The sequence below is a fragment of the Bos mutus genome, chromosome 4, assembly GCF_027580195.1.
Source record: "Bos mutus isolate GX-2022 chromosome 4, NWIPB_WYAK_1.1, whole genome shotgun sequence".
Taxonomy (NCBI): domain Eukaryota; kingdom Metazoa; phylum Chordata; class Mammalia; order Artiodactyla; family Bovidae; genus Bos; species Bos mutus.
This window is the reverse complement of record NC_091620.1, coordinates 61566434-61586929: the sequence shown is the minus strand read 5'-3', so window position 1 is coordinate 61586929 and position 20496 is coordinate 61566434. Positions and strand designations below refer to the sequence as shown.

The 20496-nt window shown below is 37.7% G+C and overlaps 1 protein-coding gene across 1 annotated transcript in view; it reads left to right on the top strand.

Annotated features, from left to right (window-relative positions):
• IMMP2L (inner mitochondrial membrane peptidase subunit 2) overlaps positions 1-20496 on the top strand; it is a 949675-nt gene that overhangs the window by 738294 nt on the left and 190885 nt on the right. The window lies entirely within an intron of this gene.

Genomic DNA, 20496 nt, shown 5'->3' with positions numbered 1-20496 from the left:
ATTTTTCTCTTTAGATGAAACTACTATTTGATTTCAGAGAGGTCTCTCTACAGCCTTTATGTATTTCCCATACCGTATTGTATCCATGTGAATTTTTATTCTGTGCTTCTTCACCCTATCACTACCCCTAACTGTCTCACTAATTCTTTTGGAGTTCATTATCTATAGCACTTTTTTGTCTATTTGTTTTAGCAAAGGAGAATTGCTATTTGGTTTTAAGGAAGAATATGAATAAGATATCCTTTTTGAAAAGGGTTTAAATAGGATATACCTGTGTATGAGGATATTACCCTAAATCGAAATATGATTATCCTTTAGGTTCAGGAAGAGTGCCTTCTTTATGCAGTTATTTTCTATATTCTCTGTTTTTAATTCCTCAAAATCTTCGATATGGCTATAGGGACTGTTACCATGATGTTTTGCGGAGTATATCTGTTTGAATGTGCTTTCCTATAACTTCAATCTAGTTTAAAAATAAACTAACCAAAAACATCAGGAATCATGCCAAACAGAATCATTTACAGATGCATGGGATATATGCTCTATATTCTTATGGCTTGATTGAAAATAAACTGGCCTAGAGTAAACTATAATGTCTTCAAAGTTCATTATACATTCTATGTTCTTAGCCCCTATTTCTTTTAACACACAGTAGAAGCCTCCCTTCTGCCTTCGGTGTCCAGATCTCACCTGCTCTCAAAATTCTTTTCTTCCCAGATAGCTCAGTGGTAAAGAACCCTCCTGACAAGCAGCAGATGAGGGTTTTATCCCTGAGTCAGGAAGATCCCCTGGAGAAGGAAACGGCAACCCACTCTAGTAGTCTTGCCTGGGAAATCCCATGGGATTGTAAAAGAATCTGACACATCAGCAACTAAACAACAAAACCACTCCTCCCCAAAGGAGGAAATCTAATAATCTTTAAAAACAGAGAGAGAGAGAGAGAGAGAGGATGGGGGCATCAGGGAAGATGGGGAGAGAAATACTATCTTTTGCAAGTATTACTTTCAACTTTTTATAAATGTAGCGTGAACTTTCTCTTCCACTCAACATCCTCATATAAAGAAAAACTAATAAAGCAGTAGAAATAAGGTTGCAAGCAGAGCAATTATTTGTGTGGTGATGGCTCCCTCAAAGTATCACGAGGTTCCCTTGCTTGTCCCTGAGAGCAATGGTGAATAACAATTTGAAGTAGCCTCCTTACCCAGCCCTACCCTGAGTTGATGCCCCACCCCAAGGCCTTCTGGAGCTGAGGGAAACTCAGTCCCATGTCCAAAGCTGTGCTCTGCTTCCCAAAGTTACAATACATATCACAGTTGGTGCCTCAGACTCTCAGTCCCTATGGTTGCTCATGTGCCAATCCTGAGCCAACTAACTATGACCTATGGAACAAAATCTAGATGAGAAAGGACTGACGGGCCTCTGATGCCCATCCTGGAACAATCAATCTTTGTCAAGTAGTGGAACACCATGGTAGCCATAGCTTGCATCAGGCTTCTACTTCTGGATCAACTAGTGTGGCCAGAAGGCAGTATTACACAAAAATTGTGGCAGTCCTGTTGCAGGAAGGGGGACCTCTTCCAGGACCTGAAACCGGGCTCTTGTCTAACACTCAGAAATGAATTGTCCAAGGAGACACATGCTGACAAAGCAAGAGATTTTATTGGGAAAGGGCACCCAGGCAGACAGCAGTAAGTTAAGGGAACCCAGGAGAACAGCTCTGCCGCTTGGCTTGCAGTCTGGGGTTTTATGGTGATGGGATTAGTTTCCAGTTGTCTTTAGTCAATCATTCTGATTCAGAGTCTTTCCTGGTGGTGCACACCTTGTTCAGCCAAGATGGATGCCAGCGAGAAGGATTCTGGGAGGTGGTCGAACAGGTGGTGTCTCCTTTTGACCTTTCCCAACTCTTCCAATTGGTGGTGGCTTATTAGTTCCGTGTTCCTTACCAGGACCTCCTTTGGTAAAACAACTCATGCAAATGATTACTATGGTGCCTGGCCAGGGTGGGCAGTTTGTCAGTGTGCTTCCCCTAACAGTCCCATGGAAATCTTATTTTGCTGATACCAGTGTAGAGAAAGGAGTTGTTGTTCCCAGTTTCTGCAGGGTGTGAATAGGCCACGCTGTCATAGAATAAAAGGTAGAACGCATACACCCTGTAGCAAGAGACAGAGATAAAGCACTATGATGTTCACAGAACTTCTGGCTGGAAAAAAATGGATAGGCTTCCATGAGTTCAAAGAAAGGACAGAATTTGGGCTTCTGAGCAAATGAGAAAGTAACTTTCTAGAAGTAGAGAGCAAGTTAGAAGCAGGGAGGTGGAAGCATATACAACATATACTGGGTATTTGAGCAATTTTATATTTTGATGGAAACTCACTTGTGGGAATGGCAAATTCTGAAGCCATGACTAAGAACCTTGAGTATCACACAAAGAAGTCTCAACATTATCCTTTGGGCTGTGAAGCACTCAGAAGGCTTTTGGGCAGGGTAGAGAAATGATAATAGCAATTTAGGAACACTAATCTGACAGTATGCTGTAAAATGAGTTGGAGAATGAACCAAAAGGTGAAATACCTTACCCTGCAAAAATGCTGTATAATCATCCATAGTACACAAATTAGGCCAAGAGTTCATACCTAAAAAACACTAAAGGGAGCTTATTAGAAATGCAGATGTCATTACCTGCCCCTTACAGATTTTGGTGTGTAAGTGTGAAGTGGGGCTTTGAGATTTGCTTTTTTTTTTTTTTAAAGCACCAGGTGAATGTGGCCAGAGAACACTGCTTTGAGAAATGCAGATCTTGGGATGCAATCTGGAGAATCAGTTTAGGATCTGAGTATGAAAGAGTCCTGGTTCATCCTTGCAACTTGCTCAGCTCAGAACCCTGGATTTCAGCCTTGGTTTTGGTGTAATATATCTGAAGTCAGAGCCAAAGCAGAAGGTTGAAGACATGAAGCCTTACTTCTCTCCCAAGTTTCTATGGGCTCTATTTCATGTGGTGCCATCTCTCTGTGGATAAGTCAACTGGAAATTTTACAGCATGACTCACCAAGGAATAGCACTGAGTTCTGTGGTTTTGGTGGGGAAGCAGTGCCAGAAAAGATTAATGTATTCTGTTTTAAGACTGAAGTGAGGTTATTTTATGTAGCTTCAAGATTCCTTCTCTTCTTGCAGTCTATGCAGATTCAAATTCAGTACAATTTAAATGACAAAGGGTGACTTGGGCTGTTTAACAAATGGGAGATTGATATTAATCATCAGGTTTTTGGAGCTTCACCCTGAACAGAGTGGGGAGTGATAAGTCCTCCTAGGAGTACTTCCACAGATGCACTGTATTAGTAGACTTTGCTTGGCTATTCTTTGTTCAATAATTAATTAGAAGTCTTTTCAAAAGTCTCCTTATGTCTCCTGAACTTGGAGCAATAAAATTTTTATCCTGTGCTGATAAATTCTAAGATTCATATTTAGATTGATTTAATATGTGTTCCAGTTAGTATGTGATATTTATTTTGTTTTTAATCTTATTGTTGTTCTTGTATGACAGTTTAAGATTAAAAGCTGCTAAGAGTCTGAATCTGTGCTAAGATTTTCTTTGCATCCTCTTCCTTTTCACCATTGTACCTTTCTTCGATCATTTTCTTTGTCAGCCCAGCTAGATGCCTAGGCTTTGAAGAGATGATTCATTCGTTTGGCTTAGGGTTTGTCAGGGTTACTTTCATGTTGCCAAAACCAGTGATCTTTCCCATGTATTCCTCTTATTTAGCCTTTCAACAGTATTCTATATAGTTGACCACTTCCTCTTTAAAACATATTGAGAATTTTTTTCTCTTAGCTTCCTTGAAACTGTATAACCAGTCATTTTTTTCTCAGCCTCTTTTCACTTTCATTTTTCTCTCCCTTGGCCTGCCCCTGAGCTCTGTCCTATTCTTTCATCCCTATTTAAAGCTCTCCCTGAGAAAAAATGAATCTAATGTCTTTAAAAGATGTATTTTATGCACTGGTGTTTGGAATTATATCTCCAGATTGATCTTATCACACTTGGATAGTCAATAAGCATCTCAGATTTAACATGTCTAGAGTGAAATTCTTTGTTCCTTCCCACTCCCATCTTCTTTCCTCAGACTTCCCAGATTTTAGTAGATGACATCACCGTCTACCCAGTTACTCAAGCCAAAAAGCTCAGAGTCCTTAATGTCTCACTTTTTATCACTCCCATCTGCACCCTACCATCAGAGCCTGGTAATTCTGCCACCATCATATCCTAAACTTGCCTTATTTCACCCACTTCTGTTACTGCCTCTCTCACCCAACCACGAGAGGTTCTTTAACTGGCCCACAAGCTTTCCTTCTTCATCTTCTAAACTCTAATATCCAGATAGCAGCTGGGGCCATCTAACCCACAAATCAGGTCTCTCTCCTACAAGAAACACTTCAGTGGCCTCCTGTTGCTATTAGAATTAGAAAACTTCTCTACAGTGTTTTCTCTGACTCGCTTGACCGTTGCCTTCAGGGGTCTCGCACCACGTGGCTCCCGCATTTCAGTCTTCCCTATGCTCTGCACCACTCCGGTCTTTCAGTTACTTGAACAGGCCATAGGTCTTCTGTACTAGGCGGATCCTCTTCCTGGAATTCTCTTCCCTTAGGTCTTTCTGTAGCAGCTCCCTATTTTCCCCAGTTTGGAGAAGATTTGGCTGTGTACCCAGTTTAAAGTGAAACACACACACACACACACACGCTTCTGCCATCACTCTTATTACTGTGCTATTTTTTTCATAACTTGCCACTATCTTATTTCACTTCTTTATTTATTTTCTTTTTTTAATTCCCACTAATAGAAATTAAGTTTCAAGAGGTCAAGAACCATGTCTTTCCAGTTCACTGATATAAAACAGTGCCTGGCTCATCACAAGCACTTAATACATTTTTTTTTTTAATGGATAAGTGGTTTTCTGATCTGTGAATGAGCTTAGCTCTAATGGTGCCTCCTGGTTTAGAAATAAGTTAGTGGAACGTATCCAAGGACATCTTTGGAAAAAAGAGACTCTGTTTGTAGAGGCCAGTGGAATTGGGGTCATGGCATGGGGTACTTTCCAGAAAGCACTGGATGACTCTAGAGAGTGATATGGAAACAAAGTGATGATCCAGCAATCTCACTTCTGGGTATATATCCAAAGGAAATAAAACCATTATCTTGAAGAGGTATCTTTACATGTACATAAATGTACATGTTCATTGCAGCATTATTCATACTAGACAAGATATGAAGACATCCTAAGTGTCCATGAGAGGATAAATGAATAAAGAAATATTGTACATACATGTTGTACATACAGATGTACAAAATATTATAATATAAACATGTACATATATGTGCACACCATAATTTCTTCATTCATTATGTGCATATATATATGCATACACACACAAAAGTATATTTATTATTTAGCTGTGAGAAAAAAAGAAATGTTACCATTTGCTGCAACATGATGGACCTTGAGGGCATTGTGCTAAGTGAAATAAGCCAAAGAAAGACAAATATTGTATGATATCTCTTACATGAAGAATTTAAAGAAAAAAGAATTTGTAGAAACAGAGAGTTTTAAAGTGGTTGCCATGTGCTGAAGGATTGAGTAAATAGGGAGATATTGGTAGAAGGGTTCACATCTTTACATGGAGAGGATCTCAAGAACTAATGTGTAACATGGTAAGTACAGTTAACAACACTGTATGTAAAACTGAAATTTGCTAAAAGAGGAGAACTTAAATGTTCTCACCAACTACCCCCCAAACTATCTATATATAGACAAATGTGTTAATAACTAGATGAGTAGAATCCTTTCACAATATGTATGCATTTCAAATCATCACATTGTACACTTAAAATATATTACAATTTTAATTGTCAATATACCTCAAAGCTAAAAATAATTTTTAATTAAAAAGATTATAGGGAAAATAAGGCTCAACTAAGTAGGTTTTTGCTCTAAAACATTCCGACTCTAATACTAACAATAAAACAAACTGATCAAAAAATAAGTAAATAAGAAGGTGATTCAACCAAAGCAAATAAAATAAGAAGGAACAGCCAAGGTTTCTTACAGATAGAGCACGGGGCTTTTGTGATAAGTAAGTGGACCAGCTGACTGAAACCTGGAAAAAATGGAAGAGTGTATATACAGGGATGGTAGGAATCTTTGGTGACAACCAAAACTCACCTTCCATATGTAGAGAGCCAGAGTAGGACTCTACGATATTGGTTCTCTCAAGGGATTACTGGGATGTTAAGACCATAGAGTCTTACTTAGTACAGAATCATATGAAATGTAGGGGTTAAAAAAATCTCCCTGAGAAGATAAAAAGAGCAATAGAGCCAAAGCTTCTGATTCCATTTGGAAGCTCTCTAATCTGATTCTTTGTCATCTATAACTAAAATCTTAGAGCGCTGTTTTACAAAGTTTAGAGTGGGTCAGAATCAACTGGGATGCTAGATTGAAAATAGAGCTTTCCCATCCTCTGTGAGATACTGATTTGGTAGTACTTGTATGGGTTTTGGCAAACTGTATTTTAGCAAGTATTCTCCAAATCAAACTAATACCACCTAGTGCAAGGTCAGTCATGGCTTGATAAACAGTGGTTTAGAGGAACCCACAGCTTTACCTATTCTCATGTAGCATTTAGACAAAGTTCAGTATTGTTTTGAGTGCTTGAAATTTTGCTTGGTATTTAATTGTTGGTTATTTAGACATAGTGAAACTCTATACATGTCTCTTTCTAAGAATTGGGTGTTTTAATTATTACAGTTATGCATACTCTGCTTTTTCTTTTTTGGTTGAGTCTTGAAAAATATGAGTTTCAGATAACTTATACATTATTTGAATGTATAGGATCTGACTTTAAATTATAACATTAGATGGGAAAAATGAGAAAGTATGTTAATTGAATATGTATTTTCTCTTATTAGTTTTAGTAGCCCCATATACAATTGCTTCTGTATGTATGCATGCCAAGTCACTTCAGCCGTGTCCGACTCTTTGCGACCCCATGGACTGTAGCCCACCAGGTTCCTCTGTCTGTGGGATTCTCCAGTCAAGAATACTGAGTGGGTTGCCATTTCCTACTCCACAATTGCTTCTACCTATGTGATATTCCTGAACTCTGGGAACAGAAATTCCACTGTTATTTGTGTAAGCAGTTCGTGTATGACCAAAAAACCTGAAGAAACTATTTAAATTGTAAACATGATTGCATTACCTAGAGAAAAATATTCTTAGATAAACTTAAAGCTTCCTTTTCAAGAGAATATTAAGCTAATTGGAATTTTTCTTAGTTTAAAAAAATGATTTCCAGAAATTGTTTCATTTTTTGCACTTTCTTTTTATATTTAGTTCAGAAACTGTTAAAACTTGGCTATTTTCCAAAACAAAAATTGATTAGAGTGTAGAAAGAATAATGGAGATAGACTAGTTGATTCAAGGAAAATTATATGTGTAAGAAGCACCAAATACAGAGTTTAGTGGGGGTATCCTGTGCATTATGGTTATTAATTTAAAGACAAGGGATGACTGACTGCTTACATAAACAGAGCAGTGCCTACCCTATGTCATATATATGTCATGTTCTCTACTGTTAGAGATTTTCTGAAGGTAAAGCACATCTGAGTAACCTTTGTATCTGTTCTCTTTGCCTAGCCCAAATCCTAACACTCACAGGGTTAATCCATGTCTGGATTAGACTAGTGCAGTTTAGAATACAATATGCAATCATAGTACTATGATTCACACCCTCTCATCCTTTTAATGATCAAAATTGTAACGATATAACCTACTGGGCTATAGTTACACTTGGGGTGATTGATTTGGGTTCATGTGGATATACTAGCTCTGAGGGTTGTCTTGATCCAACATAGCTACTCTTGCTATAATGATGAATAGACAAATTTCATGCCTCTTATTTCAATCATAAAAATGGGCTGGGGGCGGGCATATAAAAAACAAAGAAACCCTTAAGCAACATAATATAAGCCAGGTGTTCTTTTTCTCAGCTTGACTTAGTCTTGCTCATCCAATACCTCATGTTTCTCTCTATCACACATTTTTTTTTTTTTTTAACTCACAAGAATCTTGTAGTCAAAATAAAAAGAACTTGGGTTAGAAACTTTTTGCTTTAAGTTTGTGTCTCTTCGAAGGTCAGTTGCCTTTAATTAATTGCTGTGTTTTCTGGCTTGGAATGTTGATTATTTTCATCTGGAGCCCTAAAGACCCCTGGGGAGCTCCCAGGGTGACATCCCCTTGACTGACGAGTGCTGGTGAGGGGCTAAGAAATGTCTGCCTTGCAAACCTCAACCTGAGGATAATGAGTTCAGGCATTTCAGAAACCAACCAGCTTCTGAGAAAGGCACTTGGGTGGAATCCTGCTTATTTTTGAAATTTAAGAGCCTGAGGCTCACCTACTAAATTAAAGAGCTTTCAAACAAAAGCCTGGAGGAACCTGGAGTGGTGGTTGTTTCCATGTGCACAGGAATGGCCTTGCCATTCAACTGGATCTGAAGTGAAATCTAGAGATGAGGCCAAAGAAAAGATACTCAGGGATAGTTAAATTCACAGGAAGTTCTTATTAAAAAAACATGGTAAGATTTGGGGTAATAAAAATCTCCCCACATATACATAATTTTATTGTTCATACTTATTTTTAAAATTTCAAGGAGTGTTCTCTCACTGCCATGGACTAAATTGTGTCTTCCCAAAATCCATGTGTTAAAGCCTTAGCCCCTAATATGATTATATTTAGAAATAGAGCCTTCAGTGTGTAATTAGCTCTAGATAACATCTATGGGAGTTGGCTGGAGAAGGGAATGGCAACCCACTCCAGTATTCTTGCCTGGAGAATCCCTTGGACACAAGAGCCTGGCAGGCTACAGTCCACAGGGTCACAAAGAGTAGGACATGACTGAAGTGACTTAGCACATGTGGGAGTCAGAGCCTCATGAATGGATTAGTTCCCTTATAAGCAGAGGAAGACACACCAGCACCCTGTCTGCCCTGTGAGGACACTGCAAGAAAGCAGCCTTCTGCAAGCCAGGAAGAGAGCTCTTATTAGAACCTGACCAGGATGGCAACTCTGACTTCTGGCCTCCAGAACAGTGAGAAAGCACAGGTCAGCGGTTGAAGTCACCCACTCTATGTATTTTGTTATGGCAGCCTAAGCAGACTGATGCACTCCTATGATAATAATTAATTACAATGGGAATAGATTATTGGTTTACTGTTGTTGTTGTTTAGTTGCTAAGTTGTGTTTGACTCTTTGCGACCCCATGGACTGTAGCCTGCCAGACTCCTTCTCCATTGGATTTCCCAGACAAGAATGCTGGAGTGGGTTGCCATGCACTCCTCCAGGGGATCCTCCTGACCCAGGGATCGAACCTGTGTCTCCTGCATTGGCAGATGGGTTCTTTACCACTGAGCCTCCAGGAAAGCCCAGGTTTCTGCTTAGGAGGTGTGAATAAAATAATCTCATTGACATAAAATTTCCCTTAACCAATAGTGTACACAGGAGTGTAATTTTTTTGGTATATGATACTGTATCATTGTATTTGCAATTGGTAATTGTAGACTGAGGTTCTTTTCATTCGTTTTGAGTCCTTTGAACATTTTATAAAATACCTCAAGGCCAGTGTACAGGAAAACCAGCAGCCACATGTGTGATTTGATTTGGGGAACCCTGGAAGCTCCCAGGAACCAATAGATAGATGTGAAATGCCCAAGATTTGAGATTCATTCCTTTAGATTTAAGGCTTTTGTCTCTGGAAAACCCTCAGTCAAATGTTGGTATCCCTCAAAAAATAATGTATTGATACTTCATTAATATTTTTCTCAGCATAGAGTAATCTTTGAGGTGGCAAGTTTTATTTTAGGAAGGATGGTTAAGACTCTGAATAAGAAGAGATAAGAATAAGGAGATGGGTCAGAACATGTCCACAAAGGTGGGGTGTTAGAGGCCAGAGCACCCATGGGAGAGCTCAGGTGACAAAGGAAGACCCCATTGTCTCTGAGTGACTGGAATACGGCATTCTCTGCTCTGTGGCTCAGACAGTTTTCCTTCTCTCTGCCCCTCCTTTATAGTTTGAATATTCTCCAATCACTGCCTTTGTGTTGTTTTAATCCTAGCTCTCATCTTCCAGATACTTATATGACCCTTAAAACTGTGCTCACCTCCAGTCCCCTTTCTGTCACTTAGGCTTTTTGCTGAAATGAATGGTTTTCATCTTTTCTTCTCTTTACCCCAATAAGAAATTACCCAAAGTACAATGATAGCAAAGAGCCTTACTGGGCTTAGTTGCTCAGGCATGGCCAACTCTTTGTGACCCCCTGGACTGTAGCCCGCCAGGCTCCCCTGTCCATGGGGATTCTCCAATCAAGAACCCTGAGTGGGTTGGCATGCCCTCCTCCAGGAGATCTTTCTAACCCAAGGATGAAACCTAGGTCTCCCACATTGCAAATGGATTCTTTACTGTCTGAGCCACCAGGGAAGCCTCAAAATACTGGAATGGGTAGCCTATCCCTTCTTCAGGGGGTCTTCCTGACCCAGGAATTGAACTAGGGTCTCCCGCATTGCACGTGGATTCTTTACCAGCTGAGCTACCAGGAAAGCCCAAAGAACCTTAAGTCTGAACCAAAGCAACAAATATAATAGATACTCACAGATAAGGATTTGTGATCAGGCTTTGCTATTGGAAAAGAAAAGGCAATTTTTAAAATGTGTCAATTATGTTCTTAAAATATTATCTAAAGATTATAGAAATCTGTCTGCTAGGCAGAATCCCTTAATTATTTTTTTCCAAAGATACTTTTGCCTTCTCTGTATCCCTTTACTCTCATCACTGTGAATATTTCATGCACCTTGACATGCCTAGATGATTTTGATGTAATTCTGCCTTGTATTAATTTTTTACACTATACTTAAGTGCACTGATGCCTACATACGCCTTAAAAAAACTGAGGAATAAATGCAAGATTCTTGCTTTATGCTCCCCATGAAAACTGAAGCTAAAATCAAGTTAAATACTATAAATAGCAAGCTGCTTCAACTGTTAGCCTGTGTAATTAAAGAAAATAGAAAAATACAGAAAAGTCTATATCTAAGATGACTTTTATCTTTGGGTTCATCACTGCTGCTTAGATGATTGTTTTTTTGAAGGAGAGTGTCTTTTGTGATTAAGTCACTTGTCAGATTTGCATTGATATGCAAAGTCTCATTTTATATCTCGAGAAGCTCCACCATCTGTTACTAAAATTCTTCCAGCAGGAAGTTCAAGAGAATAGCGTTTGTAAGGTAAAAATACATCAGCCATAGCTAGAGCTTCAAACAATTGTTTATAATTAAGAAGTAGAATTCAGAGTAAATGTGGATCGAGTGTTGTTGATAAGAATGAGATGAAGAATAATACTGGAAGGTTGAGACAAGATGTGAAAATGCTGAAGGACAGGAAGTATATTTACATTTCTTTTTGGAAAAATTTCAGAAAAGTCTCAGTCTTATTTTGTACTTTCAGAAGATGGTTCAAATTTAGTGTTTGTCTTAATTTGTCTTTTTTTTTTTTTCATTCAATACGTACTTACTGGATCCAACAGTGAATAAAAAATAAAGAATATGCACGGGCACACAGGTGCACTCAAATGCACGATTGAGTGCCATTATTCACTTCATGCCCTTAAAGTCTCATATAAGTAATACAGGATGTAGCTGAAATCTACTTTTAAGTATATAAATTTCAAATGCTGAAATAAAAACATTTATGTTAAACATGGAGAAGAACAGTGAAATAATTGAATATCCCAAATGATGTTATATAAATAATGTGGTAACATGAATATTTAGATATTAAATATTTGGGTATTTAAACACTTAGGTAATTTAGAAAATATCCCTTGAATAGAGCATAACCAGTTTACAAAGGTGGAATGTAGTCAATGGATCAAGGCATGTGGGATTATTAAATTGAAGAGACAATAGTAAAGGATTAAAAAGACTTGGTAGACTGGAGTTGCTTGCTATAGTTCTTAGAATCCCAAAAGTATGACTTATGATTTGAAATTAGTCATAGAGACTAAAAAGGTCATTTTTGATTCATTGAGGTTTGTTGGCCTCAAAGTAAGATGTATTTATTCCATGCTGAGTTAGACTGTATATGTGGCAGTGTACAGGTAATGAGTTCAAAGAGATTATGTAGTGGAAAGATGGCTCAAAGGATGATTATATGTGAAACAATCCAGTGGAAAAATTACAAATAACCCTTCATATACCTCTATTTCTTGGTGGTGATTTTGAGAAAAACAACAGAAAGTTTCAAGAGGGAATAGAAGAGTTGCTAAGCATATTTGTGAAATAATTCTTCTAGGAGCTTTGGTTTTGATTGTTAAATGACAGCATGATCAAAACTTTGCATTATCTATATGTTTATTCTCTTAATAGTAGTGAAACATTTCTCTCAATCCCTCTTAAAAATAGGTTTTTCATGTTTATGTGTCCCTGTACATGTTTGAACACAAGCACACCCATTGTACTCTATTCACTCCAATTTATATACCATCTTGTTGAACCCCTTCCTACTATCAAGATTTTTTTACAAAAATCATTGAATGTTGGTATGTTCTTCACTGTCACAGGTATAATACAGAACTATGAGAGACAGTTTTGAAACCTGGAGAAAATCTTTTAAATTTTTTATTTTGTCTTAACATAACTAATTATGTCTGTCGTGTCCTAATATAACTCATCCTAACATAGTTATCATTTACTGAGCATGTGTTATATATATGTGGAAGAATGTATTACTGTTTCCATTATGCATTCTCCCACCTTCATAAACCATAAGAAGTTTATGCATCCTTGCTTTTTTCCATATGGGGTGAGAATACTTCAGTTCTTCCTGTGAGAAGAGTGTAATTTGCCACCCCACTAATACCAGGCCTTCAGCGTGACTTGCTTCGGTCAGCAGAGTATATGTGAAAGTGATGTACGCCATGACCAAGCAAATATTTTAAAAGCTACATAGGTGGCTCCTCCACTGCTCTTTTTCCTGGGCCATTAATGACAGACATGTCCAGATGGGAGCTGTTCTTTCAGTCTCAGAAAAAGGTGCCTGAAGCAGAGCAAAGCTGACCTACACTGACACATAGCCAACATGTAAAGTGGGCAGTGTCTGTGGAAAGGAGAAATAATCCTACGTTACGATAAGCCCCTGAGATTTGGAGGTTTTTGTTAAGAACCTCAGAAGGTTGAAATTTCACCCTACTTTCAAGCTAATAGATTAGCCAGTTTAGAGTCATGGACACTGCCAGAGGACTTGACGCTCCTGATTCAGCGACAAAGGACAGTTTAATATTCAAAGCCATATGAAGAGCCAGAATATCAGATTTTGTGCTGTTGCCTGAGCCCCAGTTTCCACCGGGTGATGTGAAAGTGGCCCAGGCGACAAGCACAAACTTTGTGTACTGTGTTACAGGAGAAGAGCCCTGAATCTGAATCATTTGTAAGAGGAGGAAGTATGGCAGCCAAGGTTTCTGAGGGAGCTATCTCTGTCTTCTAAGGCTGTCAGCAAACCTGCCCATTGTCAGAGAGGGGGATGTTATCTTCATCTTCTAAGGCTGTTTACTATACAAACATCCTTGAAAGATAGTCTGGAGCAAAGACAGTCTGTGCCTCTGCTTACAAGATAGGCAATAATGCAAGAGACCTATGCAGAATTATCTCCCAATACTTCTTATTTCAGTATAATCCAGCAAAAGCCACCAAATACACTGTGTGTTATGCACTACCTTTTATTATTTCATATCTAATCATACCTCTAATTTTTTGAGTTATCATACGAATGACAATAATTTATTGTGAAGTGAAGTTTGCTCAGTCATGTCCGACTCTTTGCGAACCCATGGACCGTACAGTCCATGGAATTCTCCAGGCCAGAATACTGGAATGGGTAGCTGTTCCCTTCTCCAGGGGATCTTCCCAACCCAGGGATCAAACCCAGGTCTCCTACATTGCAGGCAGATTCTTTACCAGGTGAGCCACCAAGGAGGCCCAATAATTTATTGAGTGTTGATTATATACATGCACTGCACAGTACTAGGGACTCAAACATACATAACTACTCTCTGCAAGGCAGTTATTAGTATTTAGTTTATAATAGAAAAACTAAACTGCCAAGAAGTCAAATAGTTTGCCCAAGGTGATATTAATCTGAGAAGCTAAGATTCAAACTCAAGTGTTTTAGACACCAAAACCTATGTCCCTAAGCCACTCCTTTCACTAGTTATTTTAAATTAGATAAATATGCTTCTAGTTCACTATGATAAAAAAAAAATCAGCAAATAATGAGTCAAGAAAAAATTCTTGTCATAGCTGTTATCTATCCATTCATCAATAAATACTCGGTCGATGTGAATATTTAGCCATTTATGAATCCACCCAACTGGATTGTCATCCATCTCTCAGAGTTCCATTTTGCCTTTAAGAGACTGTGAGGGGCCAAGCCACTCAACCTAGCCATGGAATAATTCTATCACAAAAGAAGATATGAATTAGATTGGCATGTGTTTCTGTGTCTTTTTCTAATTAAACAAAGTTGGTCCTTTAAATCATTGCTTTCTTTTCTAATGGGATGTATATACACTCAGTTTCTGTAACCTACATTTTCATATCTGTTATGTATTTTGTTAAATTAAATTTGGGTTTTTGAAAGTGGCTTAGAATTGAGAAAATCCACTTGAAACAGTACTGCTGCTGATTTAGGATACATGACAAAGAAACAAAAGAATGGGCATTTAGCATAGTCCTGTAACAATCTAGGAATCTATTTGAGAACAAAATAACCCTCCAAGTGAGTGCACATGTATATCCTTCCGATGTGTTTGTATATGGCATACCAAAAGGCCTGATTCATACAAGTTCATGTAATCTGGGCTGCTTTGGGGGAAATTTTATATTTTGATATATATGAAGCATATCAGCCAAATGCTGAGCTGGGAGGCAGACAAGGCAGAAGTGGTATCTGCCTTCAGAGAGTTTGCAGCCAACAGAGGGCAAGATTCATTCATAAATAATCGCATAGATAAATATAAAATGATAACTATAATAAATGCTAGGAAATAAAACCCACATCATACAAAATAACTTATAAAAGAAAGAGCTAGTCTATGTAGGGAATGTAATAAGGTTCTATTTTTAAAAATTATTGTCCGCAGGTAAAGAGGATTAGATACAGCAAGTGTGCCACAGATAGACATTTCCCCCCCAACAGAAATCTGCATTTCAGAAAATCATCAATTTGAGTAAACATCATCACAATTTTTCTGCAATGAGTAGCAGACGAGTTTTTTCTAGCACCTCTAGCACTAATCTGAACCTGTAAACCAGAAGCTACAGACTTGTATTCTGTTGAATGGTGTTGCAACAGCAAGTATATGTTGAGCACAGAGAACTATTCCAGCCCTCAAGGAGCTTTCATTCTAACAGGAAGGTAGAGGAAATGACACAGGTAGATAAGAAGAACAGACAAAATGTTAACATGCCAAAGTGACTTGATGGATGAGTTTCCCCCTTTTAAGGAAAGGCATGATATCAGTTTTCTTTCCTTTTTTATGGTTTCAGAAGGCTAGAATCAGATCCACTTTTTTCCTTTTCTCTGTATTTTTCCCCCAGTCTGAATGCTATCTTACTTTCATGCATGCTGCTGCTAAGTCGCTTCAGTTGTGTCCGACTCTGTGCGACCCCATAGACGGCAGCCCACGAGGCTCCCCCGTCCCTGGGATTCTCCAGGCAAGAACACTGGAGTGGGTTGCCATTTCCTTCTCCAATGCATGAAAGTGAAAAGTGAAAGTGAAGATGCTCAGTCGTATCAGACTCTTAGCGACCCCATGGACTGCAGCCTACCAGGCTCCTCCATCCATGTGATTTTCTAGGCAAGAGTACTGGAGTGGGGTGCCATTGCCTTCTCCACTTTCTTGCATAATTCTTGCTTAATCCCAAAGAGTAAGGATATAGAACAAACTATCACGTTAGTCAATTAGGAAGAATAGATCAAAATGATCATATTCTCCTGAAAAGAAGTCAGTGTTTGCCATTATTTTGCATTATTATTCAGTACATTTACAGAATTATTCTTTTCTGGAAAGCAGACTATGTAAAAGAAATTCATGTGTTTAGAAAGCAGAGTTCTTTATACGTGCTGGAATAATGGGTAAGATTTAGTGATTTTTGAGAATCCAAAGTGAGGTTTTTCTTTCTCTATTGAACTTTACTTTAAAAGTCTACTTTTCTGAAGAAATTCCTTCCCCCACCTAGGGTGTGCAGGTAGATTAAAATCCATATATATATATATATATATATATATATACACACACACACACATACATACATGCATGTGTTTGTGTATATGAATGTGTAATATATGTTGTTTCAACACCTATTCAAAAATTTTTTAAGAAGATATATGGTCTTCTGGAGATATTTAAAAATTCTAAAATATAAGTTAATACTCAAATTTATTACATTAAAAACATTTTAGAAATAAATCACGCTGGTCATGTGGATATAATTTTTGTAATCTCTGTGTGAGTGTTCAATCATGTCCAACTCTGCGAACCGATGGACTGTGGCCCGCCAGTCTTCTCTCTCCATGAAATTTTCCAAGCAAGAATACTGTAATGGGTTTCCATTTCCTTTTCCAGGGGATCTTCTTGACTCAGGGATCAAACCCATGTCTCTTGGATCTCCTACATTGGCAGGTGGATTCTTTGCCACTGGGAAGCCCATATAATAATGTTAATTTGAATTAATAATCAGTTTTCTTGTCTTCTGAATCTGCTGTCGACATTTGGATACTACAGTAAATACTTATATTTTCATATTATATTACTTTGGTCATTATATTAATTTTTTAAATTAGAAATATGCTTACTGTTGGTCAACCTCTTTAGAATTAGTTGAGGAATAAGAAATGTATATTTCTGATTTATTTTTTCTTTCTGACCTATGGTTAATGCACAGGCTTTTGGTGACATTTGAATTGTACTTTCAGATTATCAACAGTCAAGCTCCAAGTTTTTGTGTATAAACCCCTCCTAATTTTTTAAAAATCATTTTTTTCTGCTTAATGAAAATCACCAAAATGTGTTTTAATGGTGGAAGTACATTTGATTTCCTCCTATTGGTGGTTACTAAATTATCCAAAATGATTTTACTCATCTGTTTTCTCTTTCTCTTGGAGTAGACCCTTTTCTTGTCAATCATAAAACCATTAGTAGTGCAGCCTAAAACAATTTTTTGATGTTAGTCATTCATTTTTTCTCTTGGCTTTGAGATAAAACAAATCTCTTCAAATAATTTGTAAACTTTTTGTAATCAGAAAATATTGGTATCAGTATCTATGCATACTTGATGGATTCATTATATATGCTTTTATCCCTTAATATTATTTGAATGATTACATGCAAGTATGTCTATTTGAGCTTTCAAAATTGAAAGCAGTACTCTGATTTTTTTTTTAACATGCAAGGAAATTTAGTTAACCTCTGTTTTAGTTTTATTAGGTTTTCTTTTATTTTTCCAAAATGACTTTGAGAAATGCCAAGGATGTAGTAAGTAAAGTTGCTCAGTCGTGTCCAACTCTTTACGACCCCATGGACTATAACCTACGACGTTCCTCCATCCATGGAATTTTCCAGGCAAGAGTACTGGAGTGGGTTGCCATTTCCTTCTCCAGGGAATCTTCCCGACCCAGGGATCAAACTCGGGTCTCCCTCATTGCAAGCAGATGCTTCTACCCTCTGAGCCATAGTCCAGGAGGATGTATGAGTTCACTTACCAAATATGTTTGAAAGAGAGCATGTTATGATTTTGGAGCTGTTGATGACAGATGTAAAGGCAGGTACTATAAATGTAATCTCTATATTAGTGAATTGTCAGCACAGTTGTAGCATCAGTGAGAGAATACATTATTTTTCCCCATTTTTATAAGAAATGATACCACCCCTGATCCAGTTTCAAGAATCTGAGAGCCACGCTTCTGATGACGCAGTACCTTAGTGACAGACATGATTTCAGGTAACAAGAAACTTTTTTCTTTGGCTTCCAGGAAGTGCGTTTTTCAAATCTGTGTGTCTGTCAACCTTAAAATGGCCAATAAGAAATACTACCTTCAACTTGGCATTGCGTTTTAACTAATCTCAGGGAATCCAAGAACATACTATATAGGTAGAGTCTCTCTATAGAAGATAAGTAATTAATATACTTTAATGTATTTATATTAATTAATTACTATTAGTATTTACTATCAACTTATGTCTCTAGTCATAGCATATTCAAATGACTGGAATATTTTAGAAATAGGGAAAGTGGAAATGTATTTATAAATTAAGTGTTTTAATTCTCTTATATTTTCCTTTATTCCCCAATCCAGTTTATTTACTTTGCTTATTCTATAAAATAGAACATGGTGCTGCCCAGCAGTTGATTTTTTTATTCTGCCCAACCTAAACGTTGATGTGAACTCTACTTAATCAGTTTGAACAGACTAAATGTTGATTATAAAAAAGGCAGAAATAAACAGTGATTTATGTTGCGGATTAGTTTGTACATCCCTCATATTAATATTTTAGGCTAAATATATAACAGCCAGTTAAGTTCATGGTAGATAAGATCAAGTAATAAGTTTATAATGCATAATTCTATATGATTATGAAGAATAGTCTCTAATAACTTGGATACTAAGCTTAGTCTAAGTTTCAAACTGAAAAACTATGCCCCTGGTAAAGGAGATGGTTAAGATTTTATTTTCATTAAATTTTACTCCTAAAATACCTATTTTTAGTAGAGTTTATTTTTTAGAGCAGTTTTAGGTTTACTGCAAAATTGAGCAGAAAGTACAGACATTTGCTTTATATTCCCTGTCCGCATATACACACAGCCTCCCTCACTATCAAAATCCTATACCAGAGTAGTACATTTGCTACAATCAATGAACACATGTTATATCATTGTCACAAAAGTCCATATTTTACACATTAGGGTGCACTTCCTGGTGTTGTACATTCATTCTATGGGTTTAAATGTATCATAGCATGTATTTACCATTATAGCATCACACTGCCCTAAAAATCTTTTGTGCTTTACCAAATTGATCTCTCACTCCTCCCTAACCTCTGACAAGCACAGTTCTTCTTCATGGTTTTGCCTTCTCTACAATGTTTTATGGCAACCCACTCCAGTGTTCTTGCCTGCAGAATCCCAGGAATGGCGGAGCCTGGTGAGCTGCTGTCTATGGGGTCACACAAAGTCAGACACAACTGAAGCAACTTGCTGCAGCAGCAACAGCAACAGAATGTTATATAGTTGAAATCATACAGTGTGGAACCTTTTTAGATGAACTTCGTTCACTTAGTAATATGCATTTTTCTTTCATGCTATGGTTTAATAGGTCCTTTCTTTTTAACACTAAATAAAATTCCATTTCTAGAGGTACTACCATGAATCCATTCACTTGGTGAGGGACATCCTGGTTGCTTCTGAGTTTTGGTGATTATGAATAAGCTGCTATAAACATCTATGTGCAGGTTTTTGTGGGGAAACAAGTTTTCAACTCATTTGAAAAAATACCTGCCGGGGTCCAGCCCCGACTGATCCAGGGAGTTCGAAGGGGAGACGGCGTTGGTGATTAGTTTAAACATTCATAAAAGATATAAAGAGTAATAGAATGAGGATAGCTCAGTAGGAAAATTCAGCGGAGAAAAGAGGCAGAGTAACTTGGTTTACGCAGAAAATCAATATAACCTGTGACATCAGGTTAGCTCTGACCACGGAGGCCTCAGGCACCCTCTCGAATAGCAGAAGGTGCCCAACCTTAAGCACCTTCTCGAGTGGGTCTTAGAAGCCCAAGCAAATAAATGGTCGCATAGGACCTCCGCGCTCCAGATGGAGACTCAGCCAGAATGTGAAAGAAAGAATAACATGGGGAGACCAAGCTTCGGTGAGCAAGGCCCGTAGCTTTATTTTCAACAGGGGCTTTTATACCATAAGTTGCACATAGAGGATAATAGGGGGTGTGAAATCATGCAAAGTCAGCAGTCTTTGATCCTTATCGAAACCGGGGGTTTCTTTTCTGCAAATTTATCGTATACAAATGGTTTAGGTGATTTACATCATCTTCTGGCCAGAAGGCCTATTAACATTTTATGACTCTTGACAAAGGTTTGTCAACCGTAAGACTTATTTTCTCTAAGAGTAATTATTTTAAGGTTTGGTGCCATCCTCCGAAGGTGTTAGATAAAGTTGCATTCCTATAGGGCAGAGGTGCAGTGGGTTTACAACAAAGGAAAGAATTTATTACCGTAACGGTCTAAAGTTGCTAACACTAAGGCCACTACTTATTTTTTCTACATACCAACTATATTAATTAATACACATTCAAGGATACAATACAGGGGATGTGGAAACTTGGCAGCAAGC